This window comes from Ipomoea nil, unplaced genomic scaffold (assembly GCF_001879475.1).
Source record: "Ipomoea nil cultivar Tokyo-kokei standard unplaced genomic scaffold, Asagao_1.1 scaffold1900, whole genome shotgun sequence".
Lineage (NCBI taxonomy): Eukaryota > Viridiplantae > Streptophyta > Magnoliopsida > Solanales > Convolvulaceae > Ipomoea > Ipomoea nil.
Genome location: NW_017618328.1, coordinates 1,187,863 through 1,209,028, shown reverse-complemented (window position 1 = coordinate 1,209,028; position 21,166 = coordinate 1,187,863).

The window sequence follows — 21,166 nt, the reverse complement described above, 5'->3', positions numbered from 1 at the left end:
TGAAATGGTAAGTTTGAAATGCAGACTAGTTTAGTCCACGATTCTTCAACTCCATACTCATTCATCACCCAAACTTCCATTTGACGTTTGTGATGAAAACCTGCAAAAAGCAATCGTCTTGATTCACTTATACAAATAGCGACCCCATGTTCATGGCTAGGTAAAGCTATAGCTTTGGCAGTTTCAGTGGTTAAGTTGAAAGAAATTATGTTCCAATTCCAGTCACTGCCTTGAAAGTTGTTGTTGCACCAATTGAGACTACCCCTCACAAATACAGCAATTCCTGGATTAACAAACCCAGTAGTACTAAGCCCTCTTTCACTTCTTTTCCATGACCCATGCTTAAAATTGTACACCGTGACAACATTCTCATCACCATACTTAGCACAATAAGCATAAACAACCTTGTAGTCGTCATTATGCTCGTCGTATCTAAATCCAAAAATGCCCATGTAGCCCAACTTCCAGACATCCGGGATTCTCTTGATGTTTCCACGATTCCTAGTGGATTTACGAGTAATGAGTTAAATAAATAGATTTTAACTCATTTAATTGCTTTCTAATGAAAATGAAAAGTTGAAATTTTTTTTAGACGTGTAGTGTGTGTGCGTGTGTGTGTTTTGTGTGTGTGTGTATATATATATATATATATATATATAATATATATATATATATATATATATATATATATAGCGAGAGAGAGAGAGATGAAGAGAGAGATAGAGATAGAGAGAGAGAATTGTATCAAAATAGCTCAAAAGTAATTTGAAGTTTGGTATTTTTTTTTAATCTCTTCATCACTTTTAATGGCAGAGAAGTTTGTAAATGCGGGTGTATTTGTAAGCACATAATCCACGTGACAATTAATAAATACGTGGCTACTAAAACAGAGTTTAGATTACCAACCTCCAGCCATAGCTTTAGATCTTGATCACCAGGGACTCGTGGTTTGATGAGCAGAAGTTCCCCGGGCTGCTGTAAAATCTCCGTAGGTTTTAATTGTGTTTCTCTCACTTCTCTCAGTAGTGACTTTAGATAGTGTATGATACGTCAACCGAGCAGTGAGAGGACTTGGGAGTCTAAATAACCTACATCCCATCAATGTAGGTAACTAATTACCTAATGCTGACTAAGTTCTAATACTTAGTCAGCCAATTGATTTGCACCACTTAAATATTATTGTTATTATATAATAAACTTAATAATAATAATAATAATAATAATAATAACACACAAGGAAAACGTTACATTCTCCAACTTGGTGCAAATACGGAACCCAAGAACAAGATTTACACCAACCATAATGACATGTCCTCCTTAGCGCAAGTAATATCCATTATGATCAAATGCAAACTGTCATTGAGTCCTTTAGGTAATCAAACTTAATGAAACAAATCATATGTTCATTTCAAGTCCACTGAAGTATATTTTCTTATTGAGATAAACTGAATTGTGTACACACTCAAAGAAAATATCTGAAGAAGAAGAAAAAAAAACTTAAGTGCAAAAGAATTTCAGTATTAAACTGAATGTATATACAAAATTACAAAGTGGACGAAAGTCCCATTTTCTGAATCAGATCATTGAATTTAGACGGAGGCATGCCTTTAGTCAAGGGATCTGCTAGCATCAACTCAGTATTAATGTGTTCAATGAATACAACTTTATTCTTGACACGCTCCCTAATGGCTAAGAACTTGATGTCGATGTGTTTACTTCGACTCCCACATTTTTCGTTCTTAGTTAGGAAGACTGCAGCTAAGTTGTCACAGTAAACATTCAGTGGCTTAGATATAGAATTCATAATTCTAAGCCCGGAGATGAAATTCTTGTGCCACACACCTTGCGAAGTAGCCTCGAAATAGGACACGAACTCGGCTTCCATGGTAGAAGTAGTTATTAAGGATTGTTTAACACTCCTCCATGAAATTGCCCCACCAGCCAATATGAAGATGTACCCGGAAGTCGATCTCCGAGAATCAACACAGCCAGCGAAGTCCGCATCAGAATAACCAACAACATCCAGGATGCCCGTCTGCCTAAAACCCAACTTGAAATCTTTAGTACCTTGGAGATACCTCAGAACTCTCTTCACAGCTCCCCAGTGGTCTAAGCCTGGATTATGCAAGTACCGCCCTAACATACCAACGGCAAAGGCAATGTCGGGCCTTGTACAAACTTGAATATAGCCGAGACATCCAACCGCTTCAGCATATGGAACATCCTTCATACGCTCCGTCTCCAACTCGTTCTTAGGACATTGGTCCAAACTAAACTTATCCCCTTTTGCAATGGGAGCAACATTCGGTAAACAGTTTTTCATCCGAAACCTTTCCAAAACTTTGTTCATATAGGTTTCCTGCGATAGACCCAGTATGCCCCGGGACCTATCCCTATGAATCTTTATTCCAATGACATAAGATGCTTCACCCATATCTTTCATATCAAAGTTTTTGGAAAGGAACTGTTTCACGTCACGAAGCATCCCCACCTCATTAGTGGCGAGTAGGATATCATCCACATATAAAACAAGGTAACAGATTTTACTCCCACTAACTTTCTGGTATATACAAGGATCTAAGGGACTTTCAACAAAACCAAATGATGAAATGACCCCGTCAAACTTAATATACCACTGACGGGAGGCTTGTTTTAAACCGTATATGGACTTCCTAAGACTACACACCAAATCCTCACCACCTCTAGAAGAGAAACCTTCAGGTTGTTTCATATAAACTTCCTCTTCTAGATCACCATTTAGAAACGCGGTTTTCACATCCATTTGTTGCAACTCAAGATTAAAGTGTGCAACCAAAGCCAGAACGATTCGAAGAGAATCTTTCTTTGATACAGGAGAAAAGGTCTCCTTGTAATCAATTCCTTCTTTTTGAGTGAATCCCTTAGCAACGAGTCTGGCCTTGTACCTCTCAATGTTACCTAATGAGTCTCTTTTGGTTTTAAATACCCATTTACAGCCAATCGGCTTGGCCCCATTAGGTAACTCAACAAGGTTCCAAACTCCATTACTCTTCATGGAATTCATTTCATCTTTCATGGCTTCTAACCACAAATCGGACTGTGCACAATTCATAGCTTGTGAAAACGTTATGGGATCATTTTCAGCTCCAATGTCAGATTCTTGTAGATACGATACATAATAGCTAGGAACTGCTGAACGCTTTACCCGAGTAGACCGTCTTAATGTTGGAACACCAGTACCTTGTGAAGGTTGTGGCGCAACTACCTCTTCAGGAACTGGATGTAGTTCTTGGATTGGTTCAATTTCGGTCTGTGCGGGTTCAGGATCTTGCTGAAAATCCTGAATTGGTTCAACCATTGGCTCAAAGTCTAGCTCAGGAGATTGCTGTAAGTCTTGAACTTGTTCTTCCAATGGTTGAGTTTCAACAGCTTGTGGAATCTCAACAATGGGTTGCACAACCGCAGGCGGGACTGAAGGCGCATTGCGTATAAGTACAACTCCGTTAGATGACGTTGAAGGGCAAGAGTCAACATGATCAAATAAAGGAACTAAGTCCTTAAATCGATCTCTCCCACTGATCAAGTCATCTTCAAGAAACTTAGCATTTCTTGATTCCACTATCCTAGTCGTATGTTTTGGACAATAAAACCTATAACCCTTAGAAGACTGTGCATACCTAATAAAGAAAGCACTTATCGTCCTCGGGTCAAGTTTCTTTTCATGTGGGTTATAAATCCTCACCTTAGACGGACAACCCCAAACACGCATATGATGCAAACTCGGTTTCCAACCTTTGAAAAGCTCAAAAGGTGTCTTGGGGACAGCCTTGGTCGGAACCCGGTTTAATATATACGTTGCCGTCTTGAGAGCATCGGCCCACAATGATTTTGGAAGTGTGGAGTTGCTCAGCATACTCCGCACCATGTCCAAAAGAGTCCGATTCCTTCTTTCAGCAACACCATTTTGATCCGGGGAACCCGGCATGGTGTATTGGGCAACAATCCCATGCTGTTGAAGGAATTCAGCAAACGGACCCAAAGCTTGTCCATTTTCTGTGTATCTACCATAATATTCACCACCTCTGTCTGACCTAACTATTTGTATTTTCTTCTTGCATTGGTTTTCAACTTCAGCCTTAAAGGTTTTAAAGGCATCCAATGCTTCATACTTATGATGAAGTAAATACACATAGGTAAATCTAGAGAAGTCATCTATAAAGGTAATGAAATATTTCTGACCCTGCATATCCATATCTGGACAGCATATGTCAGTATGAATTATCTCTAATAATGTTGAACTTCTATTGGCACCTTTCTTCGACTTGTTAGTCTGCTTGCCTTTAATGCAGTCTATACAAGTCTCAAAGTCAGTATAGTCTAGAGTAGAAAGTACTCCATCCTTTACCAACCTTTTAATGCGATCAAGGGAGATGTGTCCCAATCTCCGGTGCCACAACATTGAAGATTTATCGTTAACACTACACCGTTTGGTGCCAGTTTGAACATGTAAGGAATCATAACTTGCATCATTTTGTAAGTGAAGACGATAAAGACCATCAGACAGTGTACCATTTCCAATACAAGTAGAATTATCAAATAATTTAAAATACTTGTCTGAAAAAATAAAATTTAATCCAAACGGTACAAGTCTTGAGACAGAAACCAAATTTCGTGAAAAAGTTGGTATGTAAAATGTCCTCTCTAAATTCAAAACGAAACCACTGTCTAAAATCAGCCTGCAAGTCTCTACAGCTTCAACCGGCGAGCCCATCTTATTTCCGGAGAAGATGTTTCGCTCATTTGACATCGGTTGTCTCAAATTTTGCATATCCTGTAAAGAATTTGCAATGTGGATTGTTGAACCAGAATCAATCCACAAAGTGTTAGCATTAACATTTGACATATTGGATTCAAAACAGACAAAGGAATAGATCATACCTTTCTCAGACATCCACTTCTTAAACTTTGCACAGTCCTTCTTCATATGCCCCTTCTTCTTACAGAAGAAGCATTTCTGTGCTTTCTTAATGTCAGTCTGAGGGGATAATTTTGCTTTCCCTTTAGCTGCAGTGTGGCGCTTGCCAGATCTCCCTTTATGCTTTGCTACTGCAAGCATGACACTCTCCCCTTTTTGTTCCTGACGTAGTCTCCCTTCTTCTTGCACACACTTATTAATTAGATCATTAATAGTCCATTTCTTGTCATGTGTGTTATATGCAATTTTGAAGGTGCTATACTCAGGAGGGAGAGTGTTTAGTGCAAAATGCACCACAAATGAGTCTGGCAGCTTGATCTCCAACTTGTCTAGTTGAGCTGCAATATCACTAAGTTGCATGATGTGACTGCGCACACCATCGGCAGGAGAATAACGAAGGGAGGTGAACTGCATTATTAAGGTGCTTGCTAGGGATTTGTCTGAAGTTTCAAACTTCTTGGCAATGGCCTCAATACACTCTTGAGCTGTTTTAAGCTTACAACCGTGCGGCGTATATCACTCGAAACCCGAGACTTAATGAAAAACATGCACAAGCGATTGTGCCGCTCCCATTTAGCCCAAATGTCTTTGGATTCTAGAGTGCTCGTCGCGGTTATAGCCGGAGGCGCGGGATGGTTAATAGCATAGTCCATCTCATTCATGCCAAAGTAGATCAGGAGCGCATCATTCCACTCTCTATAATTATTAGGAGTAAGCATGGGGACCTGAACGTGTGAGACAATTGGGATAGTTTCTGAAAGGAAATTATGAGTTTGTTAGTTTTGATTTTCGAGGCACAAAAGAACTAAAGTGCATATTTTGCCAATGCAAACTTATGCAAAAAGATAAATTCAAATGCCATAAAAATTGCCTGTGGGCTGAATTTTTACGCATAATGAATTTACCAAACTGAATGGTGAAAACCAGAATGGGTACGGTTTGGGTGTTTCCACCCTTGATGACAAAACTACCAAAACTATATGCCGATACATAATCCCTGTGGGCAAATTATGATCATAGCCTGGCATTTCGTCCTAATCAATCCTACAAATACAACAAAATTGCCTGTGGGCTAAATTTTGCCATATCATATAGAATTAACTACAAGGATATTTCCAACTCTTTATGTGAGTGAATCTAAATACAATTTAAGCAATTAAAGATGCTGTGGCTACTCTTTAATTACAAAATTGTAATCACTTGGCAAATGGTAATTTAATGCCTAGCAAACAGATTAAACCAAATCATGATAGACAATCTTTAGGTATACTCCCAGGAAAGTTGGTCGAGACGAAGCTCGGTTAAATACCAACTCCTTAGACAGAGTAGCGTTGCAAGGGGACTAGTAGCAACAAGGCCTTTAAGCCAGGGCCATAGAACTAGTATACCTCCCCAAGAAACTTCCCTAAGTCATGTATTCTCATATTTGAAGTAAAATTGTTTGAAAGATCTATAAGACGGTTATACACCTATGGATAAGGCTTTAAATTTGGGTAAACTAGAACTTTGATTTACTTTATGTGCTTTATAGCTTTAGAAAGACACGAGCGGAGCAATAACTGAATGAGTAAACTAGCATGCTTAATCTATCCTTAAAAGGCACTAAATTCACCTCAAGGCACTATAACATGCGTAACAGGCATATAATTCAGACCTAAAGGCACTAGATTCATACTTAAAGAACATGCTTGTCTAACATATGCATAATTATAACAATCAAATAATTTATGCAATAAACAGTAATACATGCTCAGATTATGCACATTATAACTCATGCTCCACAATTAAATTGTAATACTGAATACAATTTAAACTGAAATTCAATATTAAATTAAAATTCAAACAAATTGAGACATAATAATTTGTTCTAAGGAATTATAATTTAATATCAACTTTAGGAAAAAAAATCAATTGGATAAAACCCATAAGAAGAAGCCAAATATGATGAATAACAAAAAAAAAAAAAAAAATTCAGGAAGCCCAAATGAGTACAGGCCCAGAACCAAATTTATTATTATTTTTTTTATAATGGAGCCTAGGTCTGGCCGAATTGGGCCAGACCCGGCCCATTAAACCCCTGAAACCATCATCTTCTTCATCTGCTACTGCTTTACACAAAACAGAGGACAGAAGCGGAGAAGCGGAGAAGCGGAGAAGCAGTAGCGGAGAAGCCACCACCACCGCCGGATCGCTCACGACCGCCGCCACGCCGTCGCGCCGTGCCCCTTGTCTCCGCCGCCGGCCACCACCGATGGAGGCAGCCTGTGGCGTCACCACCGGGAGCAACCCAGTTCCGCCACACCGCCGTCCTCAGCGGACAATCAGCCGGCGCCAGAGGATCGTGCATCACCGGCGAACAGAATCCGGCGAGCACTTCCCTTACCGGCGAACAAAAATCCGGCGAAGAACAGTAACAATCACGGACGGAGAGAAAAAAAAACCAATTGTAAAATTTTTATTTTTTATTTTTTAAAATTCTAAATGCGGAAAAGATTACACAATATTTCCAGCAGCCCAACAGAATTGCACATTACATATGTATTCTAAATTAAACAAAGAAAGTATAGCATATGTAAATGATTGTATTATGCAATTGAATCAAAGGCTAGGCAGAGATAAATTGGCTCGGATACCAAATGTAAGCACATAATCCACGTGACAATTAATAAATGCGTGGCTATTAAAACAGAGTTTAGATTACCAACCTCCAGCCATAGCTTTAGATCTTGATCACCAGGGACTCGTGGTTTGATGAGCAGAAGTTCCCCGGGCTGCTGTAAAATCTCCGTAGGTTTTAATTGTGTTTCTCTCACTTCTCTCAGTGACTTTAGATGGTGTATGATACGTCAACCGAGCAGTGAGAGGACTTGGGAGTCTAAATAACCTACATCCCATCAATGTAGGTAACTAATTACCTAATGCTGACTAAGTTCTAATACTTAGTCAACCTATTGATTTGCACCACTTAAATATTATTGTTATTATATAATAAACTTAATAATAATAATAATAATAACACACAAGGAAAACGTTACAGTATTAAGTATCAAAAATTTAGAAAAAAATAGAAACTGTATTTAATCAAACACGTTTCGAAATAAATTTGTCAATGTTTTCACAATTTCAATTTCTTTACAAAGAAAACAATTTTTTTTGGTTCAAATTAAAAAAAAAAAATTCAACTCTTATAGCTAGTAACTAGTAAAGTGGATGACACTAGAAATTACCTTCTCAATTTAAGGAGTTTCGATGACGATTGAAGAGATCAGGTTGATAGATGTATAGAAACTTTTTTTCCAATTGAGAGACGAGTGTTAAAAGAGATTGAGAGCGACAGAGAAGATTAAAGTGAGAGGAGACTTGAGAGGGTGGGGATTTCGGTGGATTTACCTATCACCTCACTTCCTAGTGGATTTACCTATCCCCTCATCCCAAGCTCAACATCCTTACCCTCTTCATGTGACAGTCTTAAGGCCTAGGCCCCAAGGCTCCACCACATTGCACAACTAACAAATACATTGAGATGATAAATTTATAATTATGTATGAATATATTTAATTAGTTCCTATAATTCTAGGTTTATGATGAAACAATTAAGAAATGAGTTATTTTCATGAATGGTCCCTTGACTATTTACATTTATCAATTTTTATCTCCGACTTTAATTGGACCATAAGTGGTTCTTCAACAATTGACTTCTACCAATTTTCATCCACGATTTTAAATTTTACATAAATGGTCCATTGACTATTGATTTTTTTCCATATTTGGTCATTATGTTAAATATTCGTTTAGAAAGCGTTAAATTTAAGTGTAAGAATGTAAAAATTAGCTTAGCTTGTTGTTGAGATGGACAAATTGGGTTCATAAATTTAATACATTGGGTTCAACATTAGTGGCGGGAATGTGAAGAATAGATTGATGCATAAGCCAATTTTGGACTAGGCTATTGATAAGTCTCTTCAACAAATTTATAGCGATTATATTATTTGTTTCACCCACAACCAAAAAAAATATATTATTTGTTTTATCACCTTTAAATATACAAATCTGGAGACGCAATTCTATCTAATTGTACGTTAATTACAATATTGTTACCCTTAAAATTTAATATTTTCTAAATGAATATTTAATCAGAGGACCAAATTTAGAACAAAATCAATAGTCAATGGACCATTTATGGTCATATTAAAAGTACGTAAATGATGAAAATTGTTAAAGATCAATAGTCATTGAACAATTTAAGGTCCAATTGAAAGTTCGAGATAAATAGTGATAAATGTCAATAGTAATGAAACCATTAATGGAATTAACTCATTAAAAAAATTAAATGTGTAATGACATTTTCATGAATTTGTAGTATTATAATAATAAAATTAAACGTAGGTATGGAATTAATCTGCTAGGGCGAATATAGATATATAGACTTTAGCTCCATGCATGCAATAAATTAAAACCCCCACTCCATGGAAGAAATTGACCCCATATTCATGTTTCGAACTTTCGTCTTTGTCTCCATTCTTCTATCGTAAAAATTACAATTCATAATGTATTGGGCGTTAAAACATTACTGTCAAAGACTTACATGTATAGAAAACAGTGTGTCTGTGCGGGTACATTTTAAATTGCAATGAAATTTAACATAGAATCATTTTGCATTCACACAAATCAATAGTTCTCAACAACCATGGCAAGTTCTCAACAACAATGCTAAAATACAAATAACACAATAACCACTACTGGTAGCGCACCTCATCTATCATCATTTATGGACCGATCATGGCCGGTGAAACAAGGGTCTCCACGTAACTAGTTACCATATAACCATGAGCATAGAAGATATTAAAATTCTTACCCCCTTTAGCATTAGGCCTATGGAGCTTTAGCTGATGTCCAACCTTGATTAGAATATCCCCATTTTCATAAACATGTGCAATTGCGAGTCTAGCATTACATATATCCATGTATGCAGTGTTCTCAACACCCCGGGGAAGTGGATGATGAAATGGTAAGTTTGAAATGCAGACTAGTTTAGTCCACGATTCTTCAACTCCATACTCATTCATCACCCAAACTTCCATTTGACGTTTGTGATGAAAACCTGCAAAAAGCAATCCTCTTGATTCACTTATACAAATAGCGACCCCATGTTCATGGCTAGGTAAAGCTATAGCTTTGGCAGTTTCAGTGGTTAAGTTGAAAGAAATTATGTTCCAATTCCAGTCACTGCCTTGAAAGTTGTTGTTGCACCAATTGAGACTACCACTCACAAACACAGCAATTCCTGGATTAACAAACCCAGTAGTACTAAGCCCTCTTTCACTTCTTTTTCATGACCCATGCTTAAAATTGTACACCGTGACAACATTCTCATCACCATACTTAGCACAATAAGCATAAACAACCTTGTAGTCGTCATTATGCTCGTCGTATCCAAATCCAAAAATGCCCATGTAGCCCAACTTCCAGACATCCGGGATTCTCTTGATGTTTCCATTCGATGAAGGGTTCCAAATGATTATTCTATACGGTTTAGCACGGAAACAAAAAAGCCCATTGCAATAACCCAAAAATTCGAAACCATCTTTAGGGGTAAAGATTGAGCGGTCATATGTAATAAACTTGCGATATGATGATTGCTTGTTTTCTGTAATAGAAAACAAGGACGTACCGCTAATAAACCAATTTAACCTGCTATATGTCATGACCTTATTATCCTTTTTCGATTGAAAATGTAGGTGCAATTTGACAAATTCTGGAGACAAGATTAAATCACACCAATCTTTTGAAACACACCTAAATTGCAGAAGAGACTTCACAGGCAGCCTTTTAACGATTTCTGTGATAATATCTTGATTCAAATTTCGTTGTGGCATATGGCGCTTCCGCTTAGGAGTAGGGAATGACATTGTGATTGTGTGTCTTGGATTAAACTTCCTTAGCTTTTGTTATCTGAAAATAGAAAAAATAACAATAATTATATATTTATACCAAACCCCGATATGATCCTTCCCACTATCCACAAGAAATTTCAATGCCTGTACAAATGGAATAAAAGCCATACAAATTACAAAAAGATTCCAATAAATATTTCTAGTGTTACATCATTGATTAAATTCAGTATATATATTATTATAGAATTAATTTATTTAGAATTTAATTAATTATCTATAAGAATAAATGAATATTTAATTTTTAATAAACTGCTAATAAGAATTTTAAAAACTAAAATGATTCCCACGTAGCTATTTGTCACTATGTCTACTTACTATCCATCATCTCCCATCATCCCATTTATCACCTTCATATTTCTTTTACTTGTTTTACTATTATTTCTAACTTTATCCCATCTACCTAACCACAAGGCCATAACAACCTACATAGTTACAATATTACATGATACTTTTATCAATTGTCACTACATTTATAATGCTTTATGAAGAAAAAAAATTAATGTCAATTAGTTTCATATTTTATACACTGATAAATAAATAGATTTGAACACATTAAATAGCTTTCTAAAGAAAATGAAAACTTCTGAATTTTTTTTAGAAGTATATATATATATATATATATATATATATATATATATATAAAGACAGATATAAAGATTGATAGAGAGATAAAGAGAGAGATAGAGATACAGAGAGTGAGAATTGTATCAAATGAGCCCAAAAGCTATTAGAATTTTGGTAGTGTTTTTTTTTTTTTTTCTCTCTCTCACATTTAATTGCAGACAAGTTTGTAAATGCGGGTGTATTAATTAAGTAACCAAAATATAGGAAAATTATAAAATGTATTCAATAAAATATGTTTCAAAATGAATTTGTCCATGTTTTCCAAATTTCAATTTCTTTACCAAAAAAAAAAAAACAATTTATTTTTTATTTTTTATTTTTTTTTTTATTTTTTTTTGCGGTTGTTCAAATGGACAACATACATCTACAGTTGTAAAAAAAATTTCAAGTCTTATAGTGTAATACCCACTACTTTAGAAATAAAGATATATCTATGTTATTAAATGAGGTCAACAAGTCAAAACTATTAAAAGATGATATTGGGTAAATTACTAACTTGCCCCTCTTTATCCTTAAAGCTTAATGAATTCCTTTTATCTTGGAAGAACATTTTCATTTGAAAGAAGAAAAAGAAAATATTGGCTAGAGAGAGATAGGGGAAGGAAAACCTTGAAGCTTTGATCTCCATCTTCTTCAAGCTTCAGTCTCAAGTTATTGGGAGTATTCTAGGTGAGTTTGATCTCCATTTTTCACTCTTTTTGAGTTTGGTTTATCATTGGAACCCTAAGATTGATGTTTGAAAATATTAGGGATTTTGACAAGGAGTATTTGGGTGAGCTAAATAGTTAAGATTTGGATGTTTTAGGTAAGTGGTTAACTATTCTCTCCTTATTTTGCAAAACCCATATATATAACCTATTTTGGAATCTCTACTACTTTGAATACCCATTTTAGGGTTAGTATGAGTTAAAAATATTTTGGAATATGATGATGATATATTTTTGGGTTTGAAAATGCTAAGCTATGATTTCCGAAGTATGGACTGAAATTGTTTTCGGTTCTGTTAGAACTGTGTTCGGAAATAAATGTTAAGTTAATTCGTACTGATATTGTTATTGTGTGTTGAGATGGTGGGTTGGCAAGGTTGTTGTTGTGTAGGCAAGTGAACGTGGGTTTAAATCCACCTCTTAGCAATTTATATGGTTATTTTGCATTTGTACATATTACACTTGTAAAATGATTTCTACTATGTTTAAAGTGAGACTTGAACTCTTAACCTCATGCTTATTAATTTAAGTTCTTTCCAACTAAGCCACTTCAATCCCTTTGAAATTACTTTGGTTTAATCAACCATTCTATGATTTTTAAAGAATTATGTACTAAGAAAATTATTATTTTGAGAATGATTTATACCTTGCATATTTCTAAGTTTGATAAACTTATTATCTATTTTGGAAATATGTACTTTGTTATGTGATTTTAAGGAAATGATTTTTGCTACATCGGGCTATTTGATTATAAGAACTATTTTGATTATTTCATCAAACTCAGGAGGCAACGTACATTTTGTTGTTTGTTTTGTTTGGCTTGGAACGTTCCTAATTGCTCATTCCGAATCGTCGAGCTTGACTCATTCCGAATCGTCGAGTCTTTTGAATTATTTGTTGGAACGTTCCATCCGGCTCATTCTGAACCGTCGAGCCTGACTCATTCCGAATCGTCGAGTCTTTTTGGACCATTATACCAATAATGGCATGTGCCACAGAATATAATGGTGGTTGTAGGTTGCCAATGAGTCATATGTTAAGGAATGGTTTGTGCTTTTGAAAGTATTGTATTATGAAATATTGTTGATGCCCATGTAGCTAAAGTTTCTTGTTTTGTGAACTTGTGTATAGTATGATGAGAGTATATTATGACTTCGATATAGTTTAAAGATCGAGTTTTGCATCGAGTTATTACTCTAAAGCTTTTTGTATTATTTCTGGGTTACTTGATCCGGGGTTGAGAGGAGTATCACTTACTGGGCATTAGCTCATTATTTGTATTTTATTTTCTCATGTTTCAGAGTAGTAAGGACATGTGAATAGCACGAGCAGAAGTGGTAGGGTCTCGAAGGTGACTTTTGAAACTTGGAGACTTAGTCCTAGTTTTGGAGCTTATCATGGATTTTTGTTTATTTAGACTTTCCCTTTGACCCTTTGTATTTTTGGTAGACCATTGTGCTAGGCTTTGGTGCTTGTGATGCATTTTGGACATACTACTCTTGATTGTAAATATCTAATAGTGGATTTGATGAGTTTTTGGGGAGAATAAGTCGATTATATTTTGTCATTTTGGGTTGTGGAATTATTGCATATTCAAGTGTTATTATGAAGATTCTGAGAGGTATGTATGGTTAGGCTTCGTATTGTTACAGGTCTTCACGTAACGATACGGCCGGGTCATGTCCTAGAAGTAGGGCGTGACATATAGCTAGCGAAGGGGATCAGACTATAGATTACCTTCTCAATCTAAGGAGTTTCGATGACGATTGAAGAGATCGTGTTGATGGATGTACAGAAACCTTTCTCCTAATTGAGAGACAAGAGTCAAAAGAGATTGAGAGCGAGAGAGAGAAGATTAAATTGAGGGGAGACTTGAGAGAGAGGATGGTATAGGGGGAAATGGTAAAGAGTATATAAAGGGTTAGGGTTTAGACATTTGGACCGGAAGAAATTTGGTTGGCCGACGAAAACAAATTCCATTTAGAGAATTGGGCCTATTTGTTTTGCATTTAGAAAAGGTAATGTGTATAAATAATGGAAATATATGAAATGGAAATGGAATTTTAACAAAGAGGATTTTGGTGCTAATAGAGAGAGCGGGATGGTAGATGGGGAAAATGGTAACGAGAAGGGTTAGGGTTTAGACATTTGGAGTTAGAGGAAATTGGGTGGGCCGACAAAAAAAAAAAAAAAAAAAAAACCAATCAAAGAATTTGTTTTTAATGTAGTAAAGGTAAGGACTATACAATATGGAAATGGGAATAAAAATTCCATACAAAGTAGCCCTTAGAGTATATTTGGTTTACATAATTGTGTTTGGAGGAAAAAGAGTAATATTCAATAGGGAATCGAAAAGGGAGATATAGAATATGAATTATATTTCATTTTTGGTTCTTGAAATGTATATATTTTAGGAATTGTATTTAAGTTTAGGTTCGTTTTAGAAATAGAAATTACGTAAGCATTCAAATTATTGAAATATTGTACCCTATATAATAAAAGATATTTATTCTCGCATATTCTTGAGAATAGTTTTTTCAAAAATATATAAACTTACCAAATGATGGAATAATCGTATTCATAGGAATTCTATACCATTTTAAGCATGTTCCATGAATCAAACTTGTTGTTAGTCATTTAGATTTGTGTGTGTTTTATTCTACTTTGTTTTATTCTTCGCTTATTTGTTTATTTCAATTTTTGTACTTAAAAAATGATATCATTCGATTTAGCATTATAATTCGGTTCGGTTTGAAAAAGTTCGATTTTAGTTCGAAATTGGTCCGGTTCGGTATTCGGTTCAATTTAAGAACCCAAAATTTTAATATTTCCTAATTTTACAAATACACTACCAAACAATATATATTCACATATTCCAAATCCATGGTCTAAACATTTTATAACAAAATAGCAATGCAAAGTTCAAATACACTACTAGTAAGTACTAATTACCAAATATTAGTTGTTGTTTTTTTTACACAACTGACTCTTTAGTTGCCTCACTTGGAATGTTTTATTGACAAGATGAAGAATCATCTATATGTATAGTTAATATTTGGAGAACAAATGTCCAGTACTGTATAACTAATTTTTAGACACAATCTGTCATTCCTAGTGCACTGGAATATTTTTTTCCAGTGCACTGGAAATATATTCCAGTACTAGAAAATAATTCTAGTGCATTGGAAATCAAAATTAGAATGATGTTAAAGAACATTAATTTCATAGAAATATGAAACTAAGGAATATGCCCGCATGGGTAGCTCAACTGGTTATAGAGGTGAAAGTTTGGAAGAATGACTGGGGATTGAGTCTCACCAGCGGCAGTGTGGGAGCAACTTCTCAACGTGAGGGGGGCTCCTTGTGCACAGTAAGCAAAGGTCTAGCCTCTGTTGTTCATGTTCAGTTGAGTTACCATGATTTACATCCTCCCAAATGCTCTGTCGGGCTATTGAATATTGTATGAATAACGTGCAAAGTAAAGAACGAGTCATAAAGAAAGCTCTAGCCTCTGTTACATCCTCCCAAATGCTCTGTCGGGCCGGGGTGTGTGCAAAGTAGAGAGTTATAAAGAAAGGTCTTGCGTCTGTGGTTCATGTTCAGTTGAGTTACCATGATTTACATCCTCCCAAATGCTCTGTTGCTCTGTCGGGCCGGGGTGTGTGCAAAGTAGAGAGTTATAAAGAAAGGTCTAGCCTCTGTGGTTCATGTTCAGTTGAGTTACCATGATTTACATCCTCCCAAATGCTCTGTCGGGCTATTGAATATTGTATGAATAACGTGCAAAGTAAAGAACGAGTCATAAAGAAAGCTCTAGCCTCTGTTACATCCTCCCAAATGCTCTGTCGGGCCGGGGTGTGTGCAAAGTAAAGAACAAGTCATAAAGAAATCAAATAAAAGAATTTAAGAGAGATGCCAATGAGAATACGAACTGAACAGCGGAGCAGTCATCAAGGGACTTGGATTTACTTCTTTATTATTGTTATTATATTTATATTTATAAAAAACCATAAAAAAAAAAAAACAAATGGTATTCAGTTAGGTTCGATTTTTTATAAAACTGTTTGTTTCGGTTCGGTTCGATTTTTAACCGAACCATTCGATATGCAAGAATCCATTACCATTCGGTTTTTGGTATATTACTAGTTCGGTTCGGGAAAATCGACTCGAAGTGCCCCACCCCTAATTTGGACAAGTTCAAAACCCAAGGCATATATAAGACATTTAATTAAAAGAATGAGAAGATGATGATGACCTATACATAAGTTGTACTAGTCTTTTTTAAGCTCTGAGAAACTGTTGCTCTAGTCCATCAAATCTTTTGGAATATGGGATGTTGTAACACCCTGTGTTACGGCCTTCAAATCCGAATTAATTTTTAAATTAATCACATTAACAAATGGTTAAAAAGGGATTTAATTTGGTTAGGATCCCCCAAATTAATTAGTACGGTCCACCATTGATCGTGGACACTCGTCTGTATTAGAGACTTTAAGCTGGAAAAGGACAAGAAGAGTAGACTTTCTTCCACCCAGACTCTAATTAGAATTCCCTAACTCTATAAATAGAGGATTAGAAAGCAATTGGAACTCTCTCACCTCTCGTAACCTTATCACACGAAATTCCTCAAAGAACCCTAGCAAAAGGGGTTCCTCGCCACCAAGCTTAGAAAGATCGATCGGAGGAGAGTCTTAGAGAAGGACCTTAGTAGCCAAGGGAAAATTGATTAAGGCTAAGAGGTAACCCATGTCTTACAAAACCTATTTTCCTTGCTATCTTTTATTGATTGCACCGTTGAACGATCGAATGTATGATTTTATATTTGTGCTTTGTTAGAGACTGTCATTGGGAATTTGTGATATGGATTATTGCTATTCTTGATATTCTTGGTGGCCCTGCGTGGTCTTGGTATGTTCTTGTATTAATTATGTTTAGAGCTTGTCCTTAGGGTTCATATTGTAAATCTTGTTATTGTGATGTCCTTGGTGTTCTTTGGTGGGTTTATGCATGCTCGGGTGTTGATTCAAGGTTAGGGCTTGTTTTTAGCGCTTGCATATAGCTTTCTTGATGATATTGAGGTTCTTGATGCTCATGGACCGTTATGTGTTTAACCTCGAGTCTTGGCATGTTTAGGGATTGTGTTAGGGCGTAATTGTGGTGTTTCTTGGTTTGATTCTTATGGTTCGAGCCCATATTGTTGTTGACACGTTTTGGGAGGTGTTTGGACTGGATTTCGGGTTTAATTGATGGATTCCCGAAAGTGAAAAATGCCAGATTACCGTTGTACCAGTGGAGTGTCAGTGGGGGGACGAACCCCCACCTGACCACCCGCCGGGTACCGTCCACCGTACCAGCGGGTGGACGGCGGGTGGACGACCACCCGCCGTGTACCCGCTGTTATAGTACCGCCCGACGGCGGGTGGTTGACCACCCGTCGTACCTCCCGCTGGTACGGGCGGGGTGTTGTTTTACCGTGTTTGTTGTTTTCTCGTTCCCCGTTTGGTGTTTATGAGTCTCGTGTGATGATTCTGAGTACCGTTTGAAGAGTTGTGCGTTGTGGTCCTTATTGTTGCTGAGCTTTGAGTGTTGTTGTTGTTCTTGAGGATTGATTATCATTGTTGATTGAGTGTTGTTGGGTGCTGATATTGCTGTGCATTGAGTGTCGTGATCGATTTGTCCATGATGAGGAAAGAGATGTGATTGGTGGAAAAGATTTGTTGGCGATTAGCACAACCAGTTCTCGGTCATTGTGCTATAGGCACAGACCACCCTTGATTTGCTTGCTAAAGACATGGATCAAGTTATAAGCACTGCGGTGCCATGTCTTTGTGCTATAGACACAGATCATGTGTTAATGGTACTGTGTTGCTATCAGATCGGTGGATTTGTTGGCGATATGTCGGTGGGGAGCATGCGTGCTCTGGAGGGATAAGGGAGGCATTATAAGGGTGGCCTGGAGGTACAGGTTGGAACTGAAATAAGGATGGAGAGGAGTAAAGGTTGGAACTTGGTATAAGGTTGGATCATGGATGTATTCTCTGTTGACTGCTTGATGTTATTGATTGTTGTTGAGCCCCATTGTTGATGTTGTTTGCTATTATTGAGCTTTGTTATTATCTTATCAGGAGAGCTTAGGATGCATGCTAGCATCTTTATGGTGTTCATAGTGCCAACTTATCGTTATGTCTTTATCTTGGTTTTTAAAGCTAGGTTGCTTAGGTTTATATATATATATATATATATATATATATATATATATATATATATATATATATATATATATATGTATTCCAGTCCCAAAATGATCTCCTATACTTATACTTATTGTACTCAACGGGTGGGAGTGGGTTACTTAGCATCATTTGCTGATGGTTGTTACACCATATGTTTTTCAGGTGCAGATCAGTAGCTTCGGAGTGCGCTAGATGGATGCAATGACGTAGCTTAGATAGTCTTAGCCTTGGTAGATGGACTACTTGCCTTGACTTGTATTTTGGATATTATACTTGAACTATGTTCTGTTTAGTTAGTTAGCCTATGCATCTAAGTTCTCAAGCTTCGATGTGGCATAACACCCCGACTCTTATGCTTAGTTTCTGCTCTGTTTGGGTACTTAATGATAGATTCGCCCTAGACTCTTAAGCTTTAAATGTTTTAAAAATTAGAGGTGTTACAGATGTGCTATGAAATTTTGAATGAATTCCTCGCATGATGCCATGTATGAAACACTTGTATGATCACAAGTGGTTTGCCCCAAGCGGTACGTAGGCACTACTATATATTGGCATATGCCCATGCTTGAGTGCAAGGCCAATAGCAGTAATGTGGGCTCATCATGCAAAAACACATAACCCCGTGTAAGGTTTCCAACATGGCTACACCTCTAGCCTTATCCTGTGCCCCACCTTCTACCAAATTAAGGATAACCACATCCACTAATTGAGGAAAACTCTTCCTGATTAGATATAACTGACATCATAGAATTTTAATATTCAATCAATGAACCTGTGAAAATAAAATATTTGTTTGATCATACTGAAACCCATTTTACAGGTTCCTAGTCAATAAATATTTATTTTCATGTAAATTCTATAACCAAGAATTTTCAATCACCATGTAGAAATAATTAACAGTGAGTGATTCCTTAAAATAAAAAATTAAACCTCCTCCACTTGGAATACCATCCACTTTGGAAAATAATCATATACTGATAAACCTCCTCCATTCAGAAATATTCATTCACTTTGGAGAATAAACTTGTACTGATATACCTCCTCCATTTAGAGATATCTATTCACTTTGGAGAAGAACCCATTTCTTTTTTAAGCTTTTATTTTTCATGTTTCTTCTAAACCGAAGAAGCATACCAACTTAAATCATAATCCATGATTTAAATTTAAACTTTCTTTTCACTAGCAAATTTCCATACTAGATAAACCAGTAAACTTTTTGGCTTTCAATATTTTAACACATTCTCAATATGAGAAACTTTGTGTTAAAGGCATTCATAAATTTTATGAATTTCATTATGCATACTTCATGCATAAAACTTTTACATGCCTTCATCAGAAATATACTAGAATATTTCCAAGGCATCCCGTCTTTATTAGAAATATAACAGATATTTGATGCTCTGTCGGGTCGGGGTGTGAGGGGCCCTTAGGGTTGGGGTTCAGCCTTGGAAGAATATAACAGATATTTCAAAGGCTTTGTACCTTAACCAGAAATATAATAAAATATTTCAGACTTTCACAAGGATAAAATTTTTTGTTGTGCTGAAATAATCAATAATTCATGCAGGACATTATAAAACAATTCCACAACTTTGTAACCAAGTAGAAAGCAACAGAAAAATTGATATCACCAAATTAATCCAAATTTGGCAGATTTACAACACCTCATCAAGATCCAACATATTATATATGTATCTTGTATACTATGCATGCAACCGAGACAAAGTCTCAAAATAAAAATATTTATACATATGCATAAACAAATCCTTGTATCTATCAGACTATGTAAAACTCAAAAAATCTCATGCAAATCTTCTAGACATGATCTAGAACTTAACGAGTAAGTAAAATAAAACTTACGTACCTGCCGAGGCCGAGACAAATATATAAAAGGTAATGAACCGATCTCATCCAGTAACTTGTATCTGCCTTGATAATCCATCTCTTCCGGCCTTTGATGCGCTAAAACCACTCACCCCCCGTGGAGAGAACATCTCTTCTCATTCCAAGTAAACCATAGCTAATAAAATGATTTATTTATATAAAATCATTTTCACATCTCACTAATCATCATGGCATAATTTGATATGCCCATGATTTTGAGTGAAAACAGAAATGAAACTTCATAGCATATATTCAAACCACATGTACAACATGTACATAAGAATGCCATGAACACCATGCATAACCGCACAGAAATCTTCTTGTACAATAAACAATGACAAATTGAAATGTGATTTCTGTCATCCTCTCATCAACAAATTCAGAATCTCATTCTGAAAATATTACCGTGATGAGAACTTATTCTTCCATGCCTGACATCTTGCCTTCAAAACTTTCAAGGCAGGACCAATGATCACAGGTTTATAATTTAAAGCTTATAGATGGTTGGAAAAAGTTTTTGTATTCTGTAATACATTTGAGATACAACAAAAATACAGAATACAACAGGGAACAAAAACTGGATCATTTGATATCTTCAGGCGTGTAATCACTTTCCTATAAGCTTTAAATCTCCCTCTATAAAAGCAACAAGGTTCAAGATTTAATCTTATGGGATACAAGAAGATGAATGGAATTCTCAAGTTGCTTTGTTTGAGAATTTCCTGTTGAAATGCAATACTATGAAATATCTTAGTCTTATGCAAGTTTATTGCATGTGTGTTTTTCAGATGATTCTCCAGATTTTATAGA